Source organism: Ambystoma mexicanum, chromosome 3p (genome assembly GCF_040938575.1).
Source record: "Ambystoma mexicanum isolate Mex_15411 chromosome 3p, UKY_AmexF1_1, whole genome shotgun sequence".
Lineage (NCBI taxonomy): Eukaryota > Metazoa > Chordata > Amphibia > Caudata > Ambystomatidae > Ambystoma > Ambystoma mexicanum.
In genome coordinates, this window is record NC_090925.1 from 144,323,924 (window position 1) to 144,341,313 (window position 17,390).

General features: G+C 44.9%; 1 protein-coding gene across 1 annotated transcript in view; it reads right to left on the reverse strand.

Annotated features, from left to right (window-relative positions):
* Positions 1–17,390, reverse strand: part of LOC138580171 (killer cell lectin-like receptor subfamily B member 1B allele A) — a 613,615-nt gene that overhangs the window by 585,164 nt on the left and 11,061 nt on the right. The gene's annotated exons all lie outside the window — the stretch shown is intronic.

The following is a 17,390-nucleotide window of genomic DNA, read 5'->3' on the forward strand; positions in this document are numbered from 1 at the left end:
TAGATCAGTTATTATTGCAGATCCCATACTTCCTGTATCTAATTGAGCCCAAATGATGTTTCCTTGTAATACAACTAGGACTTTGTAAATGTTTTATCCCCAGTACAGAGTATAGTGATGCACTTCCCTAGAGGCATTGTTTCACTAGAATGAAAAGACATAGTGCTGTCACAGGAGAATCCAACATCTAATTTCTGTTGCTGCTCTGCTGATAAATTAGAGATTTCTGTTATCTGAGATGGACAACGGTGTGCAAGGGGTCTTAAACTCTGCAAATTTAGCATCCCAATATGGTAGACTCATATTCTTCCCAAGTCAGATGCGATTCTTCCTCAAAATAGGAGACAACCATTCTTTTGATTTCTGGTTTTCTTTTTCTTTGGGAAAACCCTTTGAAGGAGGTCAACAGATTGGGAGATTTGACTCCCTCTTCTAAAATCTCTTCTGTAGCTGATTTACAATTTATTTCTTTCACCAAAGAATAGCAAAGAAAATAATTCTGGGATGTTATTTTTCCAATAGTCTTGATGCTTCTCTTGGGTGGGTGGTTCTCAAAGAACCTCATATACCAAATGTCCCACTATTTTGCCCCTATTAATTTTTATAGGGACCGGAGAAAGATTTAGAAAAATAGCTCTTAGTTCTTCTACACGAGAAAGAAGGGGTAACATTTTTAATGTTCCCTCTTTATAGTGATAAACTGGTGGAGAAATCTATCCTTAACTGCAAAGAAACAATAATTGTATCCTTTCCAGGTATCAGACAGTCTTGGGGGCAGAAAAGATATGATATGATAAGTCATTTATAATACGCCTGTAATCAAGTATTTCTAGGTGCGACAAGACAAGGGGGGAAAATCAATGGAGGACCAGACAAACGATCTTACTAGTCCGTGTGTCATTCAGATCATGTAAGTTTGATGGTAAATGTTACCCTCCACAGTTTTTCTATCTGGTAAAATGGTTTGACTAGATAACAATTGGAAGACAACTCCGACATTAGAATGTACAGGAATGAAAGACTTAGGGTCTTCATTAACAGATCCCAATTCACTGGTAGAGAAAAGAACCTGCCTAGATTTCTTTTCAGATACAGATATTAAAGGAATATAGCATATCTCACATTGTTGGATATAAGACCGAGGAGGGGTATTACTATTCTACTCTTCACCAGATTTAACAAATGTTGGGCTGGAATGTGTTATGCTCATGTGGGAACCCCCGTTTGTGTCAACTGAATCCGATCCCACCCCTGACAGACAATTTTATTAAAATAAAAGGTGTGGATAAAGGCCTTTCTGTCCCTATCCTAAACATAGCTGCCCTACCTATGAAACTAAAACTAAAGATCAGTCTGTTCCTTGTCGTCAAACACAAACTGTCCTTGTGTCCAAAACATATTACTCCGACCCTCACACTTATAAATGTAAGGGTGCAAGGAAATGTATCTGACTTATATTTTGGCAAAAAGTGTTCATAGAAATAAATAGATTAAATCCAACATTTTCCAAGAAGGAGTTCTTGGATCCACAGGGTGATTTCTTCTTCTCCTGGATCTTTTAAGTAAGATGGCAAAAGTGTCTCTTTCCCACAACAGCTTCTAAAGAATGGCACAAGTGTCTCTTCCAAACAAAAGCTTCTTAAGAATGGCACAAGTGTCTCTTTCAAACAAAAGCTTCTTAAGAATGGAACAAGTGTCTCCTTCAAACAATAACCTCTTAAGGAGGGTAGAGACAAATTGAACTGCTGGTCCTATAGACAAATTTAGTTAATAAATGTTGATGCCAAGATGTTTGCCAGTGTCTTGGCCAAAAAGGCTGAACCTAGTCCTCCCAAAACGTATTCATAACAACCAGGTGGGTTTTATTAGAGGAAGGCAGGGGGCCGACAATATCCATAAAACCCTGAACATCATTGCTGGGATAACTGAGACGACTGAAGACCCCATTCTGTTGTCGGTTGACACTGAGAAGGCCTTTGACAGGGTCGAATGGCAGTTCATGGAACAAGCCCTAAGGAAGACAGGCCTCAGCCCTGGATGGCTTGCGGGAGCCATGGCCCGGTATCAAAACACAAGGGCCAAGGTAGTAGTTAATGGAGTAGCCTCCCCTGAGTTCTGACTAACCTGTGGGAACCGTCAGAAAATGTTATTCCACTCTATCCATACATTGGCTAATGTATGTAGAGGAAAGCAAGGGTATCTTCATACAAATGGCCTTACAAAGGGGCGGCAAGCGTAAAGTGGACCTGTATTATTTGGATTGCTGTGCTGTAATTAAAGCATTACCCACTGCCTTAGAGTTCAAAGGCTGCTTTTATCACGGCTGCGCCCAGTGCTACCCTGAAAATGATTTAAACCCCATAACAAAAACAACTCATGGACATCTGTACCGTAGAACTATTCTTATATGGAAGGCCATGATATGACTGTAAGCACATTGTGGGAACACGAGTGGGTGTCCATGCTAAAATCTGACACCATGTTGTGCGAGTACATTGAACAACATCCTTTTCAGCAGCCTTTCAAGCCGCGGGACGCCTTGTTATAGGGGTGCACCGACATGATTAAACTGTCCCACAAAGATGCTAGTGATGTTTAAAAGCATTAGTACAACTTCACAAGCCTGTATCCTTGTGTGTACAAAACAAAGAGGTACCTTGTAGGCCACCTTGAAATGATCTACAAGAATTTTAAACACATTAATCAGTACTACTGAAATGCCAGGTGTTTCCATCGAGACAGCTTTACTACCCAGTTCTACCAATTCAAATGGATGGAAAATTACTTTTTCCACTGTGTCACACCTGTAGTGATAGTAAGGAAACAGGTCATTGTAGACATACTCATGAGGACACTCATCAAAACATGGTGTACGATTGAGTTGCAGGTAGCTCTGAAAAAAGGATACCACATAGATAAGATTTATGAAATCTGGCAATTTGAGGAAGTCTCTGGAACTCTTTTACCAGTATATCAAGCTTCAACTTTGTGATAAACATGTCTTCTTTCTCCACTCCGGGAATGGTTGAATTACAGCACATGTGGGAGGCGGATGTGGGGCCATTGACCCTGAGGACTGGGTGGAGGCCCTGCTGTCCCAGAGGGAGGTGCCGATTTCTTCTTGATTTCGCCTAGTGCAACTTAAGATTCTGCACAGGGTGTATTACCCTCATACACTGCTTTTCAAATGTGACCAAACAGATGCTATCTTTTTTCTTATTATATGGGAGTGTCCGCTTATCCATCGCTTCTGGGCCAGGGTCCTGAATAAACTTGCTGAGGTGATTGGTGAGCCTATACCTGCTGATCCCAAGCTGCTGTTGCTGGGCATCTGGGGTGTCCCCTCCCACACCCCGATGGGACAAGCTACTGATATCGACCGCAGCTATTCTAGCAAAAAGGAATATAGCCATGGTTTGGTGGTGTTTCGGAGGTGCTTACACGTGGCAAATGGGTTACTGATATGGATGTGTGCATGCCCTATGAAAGGAGAATAGACAATGCTCGGGGGAGCCCAACTAAATTTCTGAAAATATGGCATAAATGGGAGGAGGCTGGCTGATGGGATCCTGCGGTGGGATCTGTGATATCTTTTGAGTTATGTAAACGGTGGGTGTGGGCTCGAGATGCACCATACCCCATTTTGCCCATGGTCAATTTCTCTTCTCTCTGTATTATGTCAATCCAATCAGTGTGCTGCGTTTGTTCAAATGACAATAAAATGTGTTAAATAAAAAGACAACTTTGTGATAAACAGGAGGCCTTTGGCTACCCTCTTTGGTGTGCCAACAATGCCTAAAAAGACTCTGTGCATTGAAAGATATTACGAAAAAGAGGGTGTACCGTTAAGACCCAGAAAAATAGCATGATACCCCACAACCCCCCGTCTGCGGCACCAGGCGAGGCAGCCTCATGTAGTTGCCCGCCGGGGGAGACTGCAGCGGGACAAAGGAGCAGAGCCCCCGCCGGCGACGCGGAAGCGCTGCGGAGAGGAGGGCCCCCCCGGCGCACATACAGAGCGGGACCTGAGGCGGCGACCCCCGTGTGGATCCCGGAGAGAAGGTGGAGCGCCTGAAGGTGGGAAGGCGCAGCGAGTGGAAGACTGCGTGGCTCTGAGCTGGAGACTCGGAGCGGACGGGCCAGCTGGGGTTGGCCCGCACCGGAGCCTGAGTAATGGAACAGTCCGGAGCTGGGAGGCGGGGAGGAGCCGTGGCCACGGGAGGAGGTGGTGGTGTTGCTGAGTGGCGCTGCCTCTTCCCTTCCCCGGAGTGAAGGACAAGACGCTCTGTCTTGGGGCCCCGCGGGTAAGAAGGGACAAGCCACACCAGTGTGGGAGCAGTGAGAGAGAGGACCCCACAAACCAACCAGGGACATTGGAGATAACTAGAGTGTGGGGGAGAGAGCCAAGGCACCCCTAAAAAGAGACAGCCAAGCGGACATTTAAACTACCCGCAATCACGCCAGGGGACTACATATAAGATCCGGGATGACAGAGAGGACCCTGAGTAGCCCCCACACCTCAGGGGAGGACTGAACCTGAGGCAAATCTAGCCAAGGATTGGCGGCGGGGGGGCAACGACCGACCCACGAATTGCCCCTGCTGGGGTACAACCGCCATCGAAGCAGCCAGGAGGAGAGGGGGCAGGAGCGGGCATTGAAATCCACCATACTAGCACCCCGGTTGGGACACAATTCAAGGGGGTGATTTTGGAAGAGGCAGAGTCCTATTGTGACGGCGGAAGGCGAGAAGTGTGAATGGGGGAATGCACCTAAACGATTGAGTGGCCGCCCTGTAGGGTGTGAGGGTAAAGGGAGAAATACCCGGAAGTACATGGGTGGGCTATAGGGCTCCCGGTGGGGCGAGCGAAACATCCACCCTGGAGGTTCCCAATGGGGGAAAAGGACCAGCAGGAGGGGCAACAATGTCAATGAAACAGAAGGGAAGGGGTGGAAAAGGTCCACAAAACCAGCCGGATGCCCCAGGAACACTACCTAGCATCTGGCCCTCGCAGGACAGCAGGGAAATGGCCAGAGTCACGACCGAGAGCACGAGCGGAGGAGCTACAGCGGGAGAGGGGGATGCGCACGCCCCAATGTCAAGGCAGGATTTTTGAGGAAAACTGTTGGCCTTACAGAACAGTTTGTCCAAAACATTCCAAGAACAATTTCAGCTGATGAGATCAGACCTTAACTCGGCCTTGGGGGAGATCAGGCAAGATATGAGGCAACTGGGGGAGAGGACGTACCTCCATGAAAAAGGGATACAAGAAGTGGACAAAGAAACAACGGCGAACAACAAAGCTATCGACAGACTCGACATAGCAACACGGAACCTCGAAATCCAGGTAGAGGATATGGAAAACAGGTCACGTAGGATCAATATCAGAGTGAAAATGCTGCCGGAATCGGTCACAGACAAGGAGCTAAAGTAGGTGGCCCAGTCAATCTTCACAGAGATCCTGGGAGAATCAGCGCCTGAAAGGGTGGAACTAGACCGCATCCACAGGGTGGGGAGAATAGTGAAGGGACTGTCTGCAAGACCAAGGGATGTATTGGCGGAATTTACCAGATACGCTCAAAAAGAGGCGGTGCTCCAGGTGGCAAGAAAACAGGGACCGATCATGTACAAAGATCACGGAATAGCGCTATTCCAAGACCTGGCGGCCAGCACGCTGGTGAAAAGAAGATTGATGGGCCCAGTGCTCAAGGCACTCAATGAGAGAGGAATTCGCTACAAATGGACCTTCTCATTTGGTTTTGCGTCCGACTGGGAAGGAGCTCAGAAGAGCATCACAGCGGCGCAGGAAGGAGCAAGCATCTTGCAAACTGACCTGGATGATGGAGCTGCGTGAGGGGGAGGACAGCCTGTGGAAAATAGACCAAGAACGAGGCCGTGGGAATGGACAGCGGTGAGAAAGAAAAGGAGGAGGAAGTTGCCGCTACAAGACGGGAGCAGGGCACCGGTAGGAGAAATGGATCCGGCAGAACAAGAGGAGCCATGAATGAAACCGGTACTTTAGGGGTGGTGGGCCTCTATAGGTGGTAATTGAGCATAGGGGAGAGAGCAACCATCTGAGAATCAATAAGGGCGAGGGAGCCCGAGGCAGGTGAGTTGGGGAACTGGGGAGGGCAAGCCCCTTCAGTGAGGGTGGGGGTAAGGGAGTTAAGAGGGAGGGGGGTGGGGAAGAAGGGGAGGCAGGGGAGAGTGGGGGGACGAGGTGGATTTCACATAGAACATGGGATGCAGCAGGCAGAGGTCCAGGGATTCCTAGGGGACAACAAGGGAGCCAAGGGGGCGGGATCGAGCAAAGGGAGTCTGGTGGCACCCACATGAGAGAAGGATAGGGGGTTATACCAAGCGGGGAGTGAACACAGGTTGATACCCATTCAAGTGGTTAACTCACAACGTTAGGGGGCTTAATACAACCCTCAAAAGGAAGAAATTGGAAAACTTTATGAGGAAAGAGGGCCCAGACTTTCTGGGGCTACAGGAAACACATCTCAGGCTAAAAGAGCAGGGACGCCTGAAGCTGCGTGGGTTCAATCAGATACTGCATGCCTCCGGGAAGAGCAGATCTGGAGGAGTAGCCTTAGCCATCAGAAACACGGTGGACTTTAGGGTCACCGAAGCTATAAGGGATAAGGAGGGTAGGTACATTGTAGTTAAAGGAACATAGGAAGACAAGCAATATACCCTGGCGGTAGTGTACGCACTAAATACAGGTCAGGAGCAATTTCTGGGATGGGTCCTGGGAGTATTGGAAGATAAGGCATGGGTGCAAATAGTTTTACTGGGGGATCTCAACATAGCCTGGGACAGGGCGCAAGTCAGATCTGGAAACTCGGGGAGGGGTAGGGTGCAGTGATGTCTGCAGAGCTCAAGGACAGGATTGGGAGGGTATGGCTAAGGGATCTCTAGCAGGAATTGCAAAAAGGTGAAGAGGGCTACACCTTCCTATCGGGGGTTCATGGATCGCAGTCCAAAATAGATTATATTTGGGTGTCAACGGGTCTGATGGGTCAGATTGGAGAGGTGAAGACGGGCCCTATTGGCATTGCGGATCATAAGGTGGTTTCTATGCTTACCGACATGGGGCGCAAGGAAAGAGGGTTGTGGGGATGGAAATACCCACACCCCTCAAGAAACAGTAGGGATAATTAGGGACTTCTTCGCACAAAATAGGAAAGGGGATACGAGTGAAGGGATAAGATGGGATGCCTTTAAGGCCACACTTAGGGGGAGCTGATAGCAGCAAGGGCACAGAGGGAAAAAAAGCTGAAGATATTGGAAGATCAGCTAGAGGCGGAGGTGGAAACAGCAAGGCAGAAGATGGGAGCAACCCCGACTAGGGCCTCCATGAGGGAGCACAGGAGAGCACTGGGGCAGTTGGAGATCCTCCGGACAAAAAAAGCTGAAGGGGCGCTCCTTAGAGTTCATCAAAAATATTAAGCAAAAGCCTATAAGGCTGATGCACTCCTTGCGTGCCTCCTGAGAGGGGCGAATTCTAGTAATGCGATTACGGCTCTCAAGACAGGCACAGGGGAATGGGTCACACTTGTGAGAGAGATACAGGAAACACTGGCAGAATATGACAAATCCCTAAATACGTCGCAGAGCCCACAGGCCCACTGGCAGGCAAAGTTCCTGGAAAAGGTGACGTTGGGAAAAGTTGGGAAGGAGTCACTAGAACTCCTCGGTAGGGAAACCACGGAAGAAGAAGTAGGAGGGGTGATCCGCAACCTACCATCAAATAAGGCTCTGGGACCGGATGGTTATACAGCGGCCTTTTATAAAATGTTTGCAGCGGAGATAGCCCCTCACCTGACGTCCCTATTTAACACCTTCCGACGAACAGGGAGGATAACCCAGTCTATTGAGGAAGCCAAGCTAACATTGATTCTTAAGCCCAACAAGGACCCCGAGGAAAGGAAGTCATACAGACCCATTGCATTGATAAATATTGACACCAAGATCTATATGAAGATCCTGGCAAATAGGCTGGAGCCCTTCCTCCCGGAGCTGATCCACACAGATCAGGTGGGATTTATAAAAGGTCGTCAGACAGCGGATAACATTAGGAAGGTGGCCCACTTAGTGGTAAAGGCCCAGCGGACGGACACTCCTGCGGTCCTGTTAGCATTAGACGCAGAGAAGGCGTTCGACCGTGTGGAGTGGTCCTTCCTATTCAGGGTTATGTAGAAGATGGGCCTGAGGGGGGGGAGTTCTTGAAAATGGTGCAGACCAATTATCAAACACCATCCATGAGGATAGCGGTGAATGGGGCCATGTCAAGACCCTTTAAGCTGAATAGGGGCACAAAACAGGGTTGCCCTCTGTCCCCAATGTTATACGCAATCTATCTGGAACCACTCTTGCAAGCAATAAGGGAAACGGGAGCGATACAGGGCATTCCTTTTGGGGGGACCACTCAGAAAGTGGCAGTATTCGCAGACGATATGTTGCTCACCCTGACAATTCCGTTGGAATCTACTCAAGCTAGTAGAAGTCTGTTAGAGGAGTTTGGAAAGGTCTCCGGCTTAAAGATCAACATGGGCAAATCGGAACTCTTGAATCTGACCTTGAAAGCAGGGATGCGTGACTCACTGAGGACAGCCACCCCATTTGTATAGAGCCCGTGGGGGATTAGATATCTGGGGATAGAAATCACAGCAACTCTCGAGGGCTGGTATGCCGCCAACTACCCCCCACTGCTAAAGGACATTAAGCGTGATTTTCATAGGTGGAGAAACCTCCGGGTCTCGTGCATGGGTCGGGTAGCGGCAGTTAAAATGGTCACACTCCCCCGCATGTTATATCTTTTTCAAGCAATGCCCCAGGCGATACCAGCAGGCTTTTTCAGGGAACTAAGAGGGATCACTATTGAGTTTTTGTGGGAAGAGATAAAAGCGAGAATTGGTAGGCAATTATTGATGGCGCCTAGATGGGAGGGAGGGCTGGCCCTGCCAAACTTTCAACAGTACTTTGAGGCTACGCAGCTGCAGGTAATTCGAGAATGGCTCCAAGAGGGGGAATCTGGGCAAAACAAACAATGGGGGAAAATGGACAGAGCAGTCGTACAGCACAGCTTGGCAGAGGTCCTCTGGCTCCCGAAACACCTTAGGCCCAAGCATCTTTATGAGAGCACTATATCCAAATTAGTGGCAGATAATTGGGATAAACTTGTAAGATCCAAAGGAATCACGACCTTCCCCTACCCCTTCATACCCATATTTAACAATGGGGACTTTACACCTGGGCTAGAACAAGGGGCATTCAAGCAATGGCAGGAAGGGGGCTGCAAAAGGCTGGGGGAAATGTTACGAGATGGGGAGGTTCTCTCATTCTTGGACTGTAAGAGGGAATTTGGAGTGAGGGAGGGGGAAAGGCTGAGGTACGCACAGATACGGCACTGGGTCTTGCACCCCGGAAACAAACAGGCAGCGACCAGGGATATGACACAGTTTGAAAAGTTTCTCCTGTCCAATGACGGGTCAAAGGGGTTAATATCAAACCTCTACAGAATCCTGGATAGCGCATTACCCAGACAACACTGGCCATCAATGTTACCTCTAAGCTGTGCGCATGTGCGCTTGCCCAGCTTCCTTCTAGGTGCCGCTCAGAAGATTTTTAGCAGCGCACACAGGCAAGTTTCACATATGAAAAGAAATGTAGTAAGGCACAAGCCACAGCCATTACTAACTGGTCATGATATGCTGGTCTAGCTCATTTACATTACCCTATTATGCAAGCGTGCCCTTAAAAACATAAAAAACGCATACAGCCACACGAGGTAAAAACTAATATGAAAAAGTGTCTCCATGAACAGAAAAATCTAAGATATGCTTGCACACATTAACCAAATACTGTTTCCTCCCCAGCTATTGCTCTCCTGTACTTTAACCACGTGTTTGCTCTAACCTCTACCTCAGAACATATTTAGATATTACTGGACAATCTGAACTCTTCCTCTCTTGGCTCTGCGAAAGGTTACTAGACTTGTACCTGAATCCACTTGTTTTATGTTTGTTGTAATTTTAATAATGTTCAAGCACCAGAACTTCTGTTATTGATGTTGCCCTCTCAAAAGTACCCTTTTGGTAGGCCTTCCAGCGACTATTCTGGCATCCCTAAGATGTGTCCAATGACTCATTAAAGGACTCTGGAAGTTCGACCCAACCCTCCTCTAACTGCACTGGCTCCTGCTGCCAGCCTATAACAACTTCAAATCCTGTTGCATCATCTACAAGGCTGTCACCCGGAAGTCCCCAAGCTACCACACTGAGGAACACAGCATCTCCGGAAGTCTGCAATCCACCAGAAGTAAGGAAATGTGAAGACTTGAATGCTTATGGTGCAGGAAGGAAAGAACGAGAAGAACGGCCATCAGACTCACTCCTTTGCTGCTACAGTTCAGGAAAGAGTGCAAGACATTCCTCTTCAAGTAATGGCTCCTCCGTGACACATAGGTCCACATCCTCTCCACTCCCCACTGTACCAGCGACTCTGATCTGCTCCATACTGTCTCCTCCCCAGGTTGCTTGTAGATCCCTTGCTGCAAATTGCCCACCTTTGCCATCCTCTGTTAGCTCCTACTTGATTTTTCACTGTGTTCTTCCCCTTATGATTGCAAAGCGTTTTGTTGCTTCCCGAAGCTAGCTCTGCGCTCAACAAGTAAGCTAATAATAATATTAATTAAAGCATCCCCACACTATTAACCCAACTATCATATAACATATTGGATATTGACTTAAGTAAGCAGGCTACTGGGATGTGTAACCTCATCCCATGTTTCCTATTCTTAGTACATGTCATGCAAGCGCTTTGAAGTGGTCCCCTTGCAGGTTAACACATTCTAAAACTCAAATATCAATTTGCTCGCTACGGATTTTGAGTAGACACATGTCAGGCTCAGCGTCTCCAACTTTAGCATTGCTAACATTACCCTATAAGGTCAGAGCAACATTGCAATATCATTTACTTGGCCTGCAAGTATCATTTACTTGTCTATGGTATTAGGACAATGAATATTCAGACAATAGCATGCTTTTCATACAATCTGCATCCTTTCCAAGTGTTCAGAGTTGCATTGGGCATAGACAAATTATGTTGTAACTCACTATACAAAACAGTTTCACTTATCAGTCTTACAATCCTACCAAGCAATATAAGCGTTAGATAAGTTGCAAACAATTTTGTATGCACTGCAAAATATTTGTGTACGTGCAGATTCATGACATTTTCTTAAAATGCACATAATATCATGGTGAGGCACTACATATGTTTTGCTTGCAAAGTATTATGGGTATGCAAATATCCCAGTGAGTGTTTTACTGCTACATTTCATCACTTTTTACAGTGCCTTGTCAATTAGTATTGAAGGTTAGAACAGGAGCTGGGAAGAGATACGGGTGGAAGGGCACAGGAGTACACTCCTTTCGGGTGATGACCAAATCAGTAACTTTCAAAACCCAAGTCAGTTGTTTCGGCAGTACAGTACAGTGAAGAAAATGTGTTGTTTCCTAAAGGATAGGAAACTCTAGTATCAGTCTAGAGAACTGCACCTTCCGTTTCTTTCTATGCTCAGCTGCTGAGGGCACCTCAATATAAACATGTGTTATGTGTTTATTGGCTCTAGCATCCCCCTGCATCTTGTTAAACTGATGGCAAATAATTACAGAAGGATCCCTAGTTACAGAAGAAGGCACATAAGCTGTTGTTCCTCTGGGTATTGATGCTATTGACCTAAAAGGCATATAGGATTTTCTTCAACAGGGCTCCAGAAGAAACCTTAGTAAAGCTCTTGTTGAATTTTGTCTAGGCTGTGGTGAGGAAGGGTGGGCAAATCTATTGGCTGTATTATGTGCCCTGCCATTTTACTACCTATGTCAGGGTTACAAGCAAGGCTCTGATAAGAAGTTGCTTCATACTTGGAGTGAAATGATTTTTCAGGAAGTATAAAAGTAATTAGATTTTCCAACAGGGATACTCTATGCATATTAAAAATGTTCTTTCACCTTAAAATGTGTCTTGAAATTGGGCAGAAATATTATTAGAGTTCCTTCCTATGCCACTGCTGTAACGCTGGTTTTGAGTAAGTGTTGTCATAACTAACAGGACAATGTAATGTGGATAATAAGTAGAAGCCAGAGAATTTTGATGGTCATATTCTGTGGTGAAGTTATTCTGGTGCAATTATCATCCTTACACAAATTATAAGAGGCATGTTTTCCTGGCCCTTGAATTACTTCATGAAAGTGGCACATGAACTCCTATTGGCATGTTTTCTGACACATTCCTTTTAGTCGCCATTATTGCATATGCAAATATTGTATCCGGTCTGATTTTTTTGACAACCACATCAGTTATGAAAAGCGATATTTCTTTTTTTGTAAAACACATGAGTGTTTTTCCAGTGGCATAAAGCATACATTTCTCTATGCACAGGAGTGCTTTTGCTAGATACTGTGGCAGATCTTAAAGGTCTTGAACTGGTTGATAAGTTCTCTTTATAATTACATATAAAATATTAGTTTTTTTTAGCCCAAGTGTTTGGAGAAAAAGGGTTGTAAGATGCACCTTTTACAGAGACGTCTAAAGAATTGCAGTGGTTGGGAAGGGGAAATCCTTTCCAAACTCTCTTTGGCGCTGGTAGCTCACTAACTGCATGCTCACAAAGTGGCTTACCTCGTTACTCAGTTGCGCACATGGAAATTAAAGTGTGCACGAAAGGCAACCAGTTCTGCACTTAGAGAAAAATAATTAGAGGGAATCTTGCTGGCTATATATGTGGAAATGGGAACAGATCTTGGGGAGGGAGATGGGAAGAGAGGAGTGGGGGAGGCTATGGAGGAAGATACCCAAACTAGCAAGAGCATGCCAACTACAATCAGGGTGGTATAGGATACTGTTTGGCTGGCACTACACGCTATCCCGCCTCCACAGATATATCCAGAGATCTCGGGAGCCTGTTGGAGGGGGTGTGGGATAGAAGGCACGGCAGAGCACATCTGGTGGAGATGTCCAAAAATAGAACCTTTCTGGCAAGAGGTACAAAAGGCACAAGAACAGGCCTATGGGCCGGGAGGCAACAGACCACCGGAGAAAATCATACTAGGAGTTAAGGGAGATACCGAGGAGGGGGAATCCAGAACCCAGGAAAAGGCAAGAGTGATCCTCACGCTCGCAGCTATGACAGTAATAGCGCAAAGCTGGAAAAGTGCAGAGGTGCCCATGGTACAAGACTGGTCACAGAAAATTTGGGAGATTGTGGCTCCTGAATGGGCAATGTACGCCACACAGGATAAGATTCAAACCTTTGCGAGTGAATGGGGAGAAACTCTGACCTTCCTCAGAGACGACCTCCGGGTGGTGTGGTGTCCCCAGCGCCTAAGACTATTGGACTTACAGTGAACTTCGGCGATCGATTCATGAAACTAATGGACCGAGGACTAGGTAGAATCTGCCTCTGGGGGTGGGAGGGAAGGAGGGAAAGGATGTTGGGGGGAATGAGTTTATATGTTGTAAAACTAATAAAAAGATTTATTAAAAAAATAGATTGCCAGCGAATACGCTGGAGCCATGGTCCTGTGACTTGCAAACTCTTTAGCTATTGAAAATTCAAACATCGTCAGAGTTGAGAAACAGTGGCAGGTGATAACACAACTCTTACACAAGACTTTACGTGTGGTATTTGATAAAAGAATGTTCATGCCGGGCTATAAAACGCTCCCTTACGGGTATTGACAGTGTAGGTATCAGAGCATTCTTCACCCTTTCAACATGGACTATCCGTTCCAGCACCCGTTCTCATGCATCCTGGTGTGACCGTCTATTTGAGGTAAATGTTATTTTATCAAAAATATTTAAGAAAATGTGGTGACCACGCTGTCTCACCAGCTGAACAACATTGTATACTTGTGTTGGTAAAAGATGTATAGGGAACTATCAAAGATACTTTTTATAAAATTTGAGGAGGGGATGCCTGCCACTTTTAATTTTGACAGCCTTATCCCCCTGACCTTTTGGAGCTTGAGATAGTGGGTGACCTAATGGCTTGCGATAACGCAAATATTGAGAAGGTGTTCACACAATATGTACACCACTGAAACATGTCCATGTTCTGTGTCACGAAACGTATGTCAGAAGGGATGTTGCTCTAGATCTATAAACCTTTAAATATACCCTTAATAAATTATAGATTCAAGTATTGGGCAGGCAAATATTTCCCTCTAAACTCCAATTCTTTTTAGAATCCTTTGAGGATGTCACCAAAAAGCCCTATGGTTATCTTTTATTTGATTTAAAAGCCAACACTGCAGAGATTATAGGCTACAAACAGGGCTTTACCCACCTGACATCCCTGTGATCTACATCTTTAAGAACCCGGGGCTTCGTTATAAAAACACACACATCTGCAGACAAACCCATCATTCCTGAGTGACGCTTGTCTTTTCCTAACATGGTGTCACATGCACTTTAAAAACTTCGTGTTTTACGCTTTCTAGACACCACTTCTCCACAGCAGAGAAAAGCTCTCCTCTGCTCAGCCTCCAATGACTTCATAAATGCCATTGTCGAAATCTCCCTAATTGTCATTAAAGGTAATGTACTGTTATCTCCCAAACACTTGCAGACTTTTAAAAGGAAAAGCGTGGTGATCAAGAAGCTCAGTTACAAAAGAACCACTCTTAAATGTAAAAAGAAATTGGTAAAATAGTCGAGGAGCTTTATAGGTAGCTTGTTGGACATAGCTATTGCACTAATCACAGGCCTTTTTAGAAAGCAGTGATGGAGCACAGGGAGAAGCACTACTTGGTCCCCAGAAACCAGCCGGAAAATCTATGCCATTGAATGCCTGATAGCTGTGACATACGTAAAACGCCGACCAACTGTCTTGATTCCGAGATGACCATGGTCCTGAACCACACAGAAATGTCCGAACATGACAAGCTGACCCTTTATAACACCATTCTACAGAGATATTTGGCCTACATAGGCCAAGATGAGCAGGAGTGAAGTACCTTGACTCTTTACATTCCTGAGCCTCGAGCTGCTCTGGTACAATTCCGACCTGGACATGGCTGCAAATGTTGATGCACATTTTCAAGATGTGCTGGCTAACATTAACCCTCACTACAAAACAATGCCAATCTGCTGATGACCATTTCCAGGTCAGACAAAGGGGAGCTTGTGTACTGACGAAAGACTGCACATGCCTCCAACCTTCTCGACTTAGTACCGGGCATGACACAGTGTCACGTCTTTCCAAGACAAGGTTGGGATTTCTTCATGGGTAATGCCGCCAACCACAAACACTTGGATGAACTAAAACTGGACTCTTTAAATCCGTGGACTCCAACAACTCCATCAGACCGCCCGAGGTTCCACACCTTACTGTTCTTTCCACAGATGTCACCCTTGCAAGTTGATCCTGACACCCTAGCACCAATCAAGAGAAAAATGCCTTTTAACCTGTCTGGTTGGCTCCTGTTATAATGGAAACTACTGTATTTGTGTGTAATAAAGAAGGATCCTCACTGATTGTAACTGAAGGTTTAAAAGATGTCAGACCGCAAATTAAAAAAATGTGTTTTCACCATGTATTTTGATTCGTCTATGTACCTTAAAAAATATGTTTTTTCTTTAAAGATGTTTGCCATGTCGAAAAATTAACAAAATGATCATCACTTAGAACTCTCACATATTAAAAATGTAATATTGTGTATTGTTTAAATGTAACCAATGGTGTGTAATCAAGACTGCTTAACATTAGCTTAATATGTAAAAGATGTCAGACTGCGCATAAAATTTCAAAATAACATTTCTTTTCACCATATTTCCTGATTCGCCTATGTACCTTAAAATATATGTTTTTCTGTAGAGATGGTTAACATGTTGAACTAAACAAAATGACCACCACCTACAACTCTCACATATTAAAATGTTATATCATGTTTTATATTAATGTAACACGTGGTGTTTAATAAAGATGGATGAACACAGGCTTACAATTTAGAAGATGGTGTTCAACAAAAATATCTTTTCAACATGTGTCACACCTTGTATATAAAAGGCTGTTTGATTTTAATAAACATACATATATAACCATGTAAAGGTGTCTCTCTGTGTAATAAAGACTGGTGAACGTTGATGGCCACATCAGATTTAAACTGTACTATCTTTTCATTATATGTTGTGTACTATAAATGAAAGGCCATGTATTTTAAATAAATATTCATATGTATTTAAAAAAATAATGATTTTATTTAATGAAATCGTTGGTATGAATAAAAAAAATAAGTTTTGTAACATGCTCAACCCCCAACACGACCCATTACGAGCCCCACACGTGTCCCCGGCTGAGGAAACTGAATGGTTTCCGGACAGGCCCGGACATGCAAGTCTGTGCGGCAGCTATTCAGACTGTTAGGAACATGTCCGGTCATGCCCATTGGCGTTGCAGCTGTTCATATCATTAGCTACAGTCCACCTATCCTTCACCCACATGCCCCTTCCCTGTGGGCGTGTGATCGGCCGGAATATCCTATCTCTTAGAGCAATGAAATTACTTTGTTAAAAACATTAATATAAAAAAGAAATTAAATAAACATTACTATAAAAAAGAGAGAAAAAAGAAATACAAGCTTTTTACATAAACTAATGTTTGATCAAAACGGGTGGGGTATTGTGGCGCCCCAAGGAGCACCTGTAACTTTGACAAAAGGTATCCCTATATACTACTTCCTGGCCCTGATGCCCTTCCAATTAGTGTAATAAAAAAAGATAAAGATTTCTGGTATTTTATCAGGGTACGTCTATTTAACAATATCATAACAACTCAAACCTTACCCGCAGCATGAATGACACTATCAAAGTCCAATTTATAAAATATCTGTTAGGGAGTATCCTTGCAACTATTGATTGAATGCGTTATTAGATGTTACCAGCAAAATCTTTGCTGCTATGTTTTTGGTGATTTGGCGTTCACGGTAGGATCAACCGGCTTCCTACCTTATTTTTTGACTGGATTTAGAAAGGGTCTGTCAACAAGTCATAGCACCTTATGCTTAAGAGTATTAATTCAGAAGGTGACTACATCAGGTAATCCCCTGCTATCTGCAGCATAGTTAGATTGCTCAACGCTTTCGACATGGTAGACAGAAATCTGTTATCCAATAGTCTAAGGAGATGGTGGATTGCTAAAGGTCTATTAAACCTTATTATTTTGCTCCACACAAATACCAAATTCAAATCTGCCTTAAAGGGCAATGCTCGGTTACAGCAACCATAGAACAGCAACCATAGAACAAAATAGCAGCCTAAAGCAGGGGTGCCTTCTTTCACCCCTTCTTTTCAATATTTACGTAGCCAATATATTAGATATACTGGT